Below are 4,071 nucleotides of genomic sequence, written 5' to 3'. Positions count from 1 at the left end.
CTTGAGTCGAAGCAGGGAACCAGCAAGCAGTGAGGCCAGCCAGCTGGGTTAGCAGTGTGCACCTACTGTGTGATGAACACTGTCTGAGGTAATGGGGATACAACAGTAAACCAGCCAGAAGACAGCCTCTGAACTCAAGAAGCTGACAGCCTCGTAGGGTGGGGGAGACAGTAATTAGTAAAATATATGGTGGTTGAGAAGATGATGAGCTAACAAGAAAAACAAGATAAAGCAGGACAGGTGGGCAGCGAGTGCTGGGGGCTTTGGAGTGCATTCCCGAGAAGGGAGCGTCCACAACAGGACTTAGGAGGCCAGGAAGCAGTAGAGATGCAGGCAGCAGTCACAGGCAGGCAGAACAGCATTCATTGGGTACTCTGGAAACAGAGGGAGGCCAGCAGGCTGGAGGACACTTACAGGTCAAGGCTGATGACGCCGGCCTGCAGGCCGTCCTGAGAGTTTTGTCTTGTCTCTCACAGACGTGGGAGCACTGGAGATATAAAGCAAAGGAGGGGACATGATTCCAGTCCAGCTGCATATTTCCTGACTGTAAGGGACAGAGCAGGGAAGATGGACCAAGAAGCTGTGTCAAAGCTCAGGCCGAGCTGCAGGCTCGGACCAGCACAAGGGAGGCTCCTGCCTCACCTCTTAGGAGGCTCCTGAAGCTCGCCTCACCCTTCTCCAACCTTTCCTGCACCCGGGCCCAGGCAGCGTTAACTCAGAAAGCCCTGCCAGCTCCCCCCCACGCCCCCCCCCCAGGAAAGGCCCAGGCTAGCGGAAAGAGACATTCAGAGCCCGCCAACCCTGCAATTAGTGATAAGATGGATTCTTCCCCCTGACAGGCATAGGAGATACAGGACCTGTTATTACCCAGCATAATTACAGCGTCTAGGCTGAGGAGCGCCCTGCGAGAGAACAACCTCGGCAGGCGTTCATGTTCTCCTCCCTCCTGCTCTTCCGCAGAGGCAGAAGCATCCAATGGGNCTGGGGTCCGTACTCAGACTCTTTCAAGGACTTCAAGGCAGGCTTCGCTTTCTCCAGGGCTGGAGTCAGCTCCCTGCATCAGAAATGGCACCATGGGAAGGCTGGGTGGCTCTGGTTGTCCTTGCTGGGCCTCTGTCTCCCTGTTCCAAGCCAAGTCTGAGTCCCAGTGGCACCTAGTGCCAGTGAAAAGCCGCCAGTTTAGTGGCTCTCCCAAGCACATCTTGGCGCTTAAGTGGATGACATATATTCAGTCTCAGTTTCCCTGAGCTAAATGGGTATTCTCCAGGCAGACAAATGAAGCACCTGCCCACCTACTGTGTGCTGGTGCTCAGAAAACACTAATGCATGGCTCTTTTTACACCACAGAGGCCTTGTTTAGAAGCAAAAGAGAACCCATGAGCTGGGAGCCTACTGTACNTTTCATTCATGATAGGTACATGAATATCTTCTTATATCCTTCCTGGGAAAGAGAGGGGTTCAAGAGTCACCACCACTATGCATGTGTGCGTGTGNGTGCATGCACGCATGCACGCGTGTATGTGTTAGTAAAACCTTGTGGACTGCTGCTAACAGAGTCAACTGTGTGAGTGTTGAGCAGGCGGTGTCTTTGGGCCCAGGTACTCATAGAACAGGGCTTGGAGTTAAATAATTTCAACACAATAGATAATCCTCTCTTCTGTCCTGATCATTACAAAGAAAACCACCCTTTGGTACTTGTCTGTGTCTGCTGCTCTCCATACTGGTNTTGCCACCTAGTAACCAAGAAGACAGAGGTGNGGCCCAGAGACAGAGGAACTGAGATCTCTTANTGTTACCTCTCACTCACTGCACAGGTTGATGGGCATTTGCGTGAAACCTCCCTGGGTGTGTTTTAAGATAGTTTATCAAATTTCCATTTGCTAAGAAGCAGATGTGCTTAGAAGAAGGATAATTCCAAGGCAAGGAGGAGCCAGTGCAGGCCAAGGACGCATGGGTGGTGACACTCGGGCAATCTTCACAGCTCGAAGCCTGATGATTTTTCCCCTGACCGTCACCTGCTCCAGTCTCTGCCATTGAGGCTCATCAGGTCCCCTGGAGCCCCCTCCCCTCCTCTGCAAAGAGGGCAGCACTGGCCACTGTGGACCTGGGTCCCTGCCAGGTGTCATGCTGAGTGAGATGTCAGTGTGTTGTGGCTTCTGAGAGGCTGATGGGCTAATGAGGGGGCACCTGACAGCCCTGAAGACCTGACATGTCTATTCTCAGGAAGCACAACATCTGGTTTTAGCCCGGCCTTCTCCGCTCCATCTGCCCGCCCCCTCGATGGCCTAGCAGGGTCCACCTGACAGATCGCCCTCCTGATATCTTTATTATGGCTTTGAAAAGTCTCTGTGGGGGCTCCTGACCCCATCCCCTCCTGGAGAAATGCTCCCCGAGGCAGTGCGATGCAGGTCGGGTTAGGGACGAGATAGCACCTATGCTTCCTGGGCAGGCTGCTCCCCTGTCACTGGGCCTGCTCCATAAATAACAGCAGCCTCCTGCAGAGGTCCCACTGGGCCAGGGAGGTGCAGATGCTCACAGGACACGCTCAAGGCGGCGTTTCTACATTTCCTGACAGAGGTCAGCCTGAGATGAGCTGCAGGAAGTAACGATTTCCGAAAACAAGCCCTAAGTGGATTTGTGCCGCCTGGGCTGGGCCTACAGTGGTCTTCGGTAGTCTCTGACTCCCTGTACTCACACCCTCAGAAGGACCACATACAAGCTACCATGCACTCGTTCCTTCATTCCCTGAGCATACATTGGTTTCTGGGACAAATGATCCTGTTTGTTCAAGAAAACCACAACATGAAAACAAGACTGGAGAGGTGTGTGTTACAGAAGAGCCAAGTGTTGGCTCTATACCAGGGTCAGGACAGCAGCTGGCCTCAGCGAGAGCCACACTTGCTATACAGGCACACCTGAGCACAGCGTGGAGTCAGAACTGGCAATTCTGTCACATTTTGAATGGCCTCATCTATAAAATCCAGAATTATCCTGGCAAGATTCCAGCCTCTCCCCTGCTCCACACACACCCAAAAGCATGAGTATCCAACTGCTATCACTAGGAGAGAGGTGTGGAGCATCATGGGCTGGAGTGGCTGCACCAGTCCTGGCTATAAAACTCTGAGCATAGGCTACCCCCCATACTCCAGGGTTTCCTGAGCAACCATAAATGGAAAAGAAGCCTGAGAGAGCACGCACTGCATGTGGGTTATAAGCTTGCACTGAGCATGCGTGAACCTTTCTCCATGTCATTATCCACACAATGCAGCATAACAGCTATTTAGCAGCATTTCTCCATGTCATTATCGCTACACAATACAGGGAGCAGCATTTACCCTAGCATGGATACTGCCGTGGCATTGTGAGCAGTCTGGCATGTACATGAACAAAGGGTTGTGTGGGTTACAAGCGCCAGCCACACTATTTCACAGAAGTTACACAGTGGTAACTGGGCTTCATGGTATGGTGGTAAAAATCCAGTGACATCCAAAGGGTGCCCATTAACTGTCACTTCCTCAGCCCTTTGCATGCAGTCACCCCACAGCTTGCCTCTCCTTTGTGCAGATGAGGAGCTGAGTCCTAGAAGCACAGTGATGGTCTCAGGACCGGAGCCAGAGATAAGCTTCGTCTTGGTCTCAGAGGTCAAAGATACCTCTCATATCCCACAGGAAGCTGGCACTCACCTGCCTACTGAAGGTGAAGGTGAGAAGTTCATGGGAGTGGCAGACTGGGAGTATGCCACGACATGCTGCAGGTGGCTTGCTGCAGGTAGCTGCTGACCCCCTTCACACTGCTTGTAGTCATAGGCTAGACTTATAGGTTGTCGCCCAATGGGACATCAAGTACACCCTGTGCACGCTAAGTCATATGAGGCTATGTAACAACCCCAGTTCTGCATCTGCCACTCACCCAACTGCAGGTGAGACANGGTTTTAAAAACTGGCATCATCTTCAGCTCTGAGCANGTGCACTTCTGGTCAGCACTCCCTGAACAATGCTGCAGAGTCGCCATCTGCAAGCCCTTTGACTTCACATTGCGTGCTCCAAGCCACCCATGATGCTTAAAAGCAT

Source organism: Mus caroli, chromosome 6 (genome assembly GCF_900094665.2).
Source record: "Mus caroli chromosome 6, CAROLI_EIJ_v1.1, whole genome shotgun sequence".
Taxonomy (NCBI): domain Eukaryota; kingdom Metazoa; phylum Chordata; class Mammalia; order Rodentia; family Muridae; genus Mus; species Mus caroli.
This window is presented reverse-complemented; position numbering follows the sequence as displayed.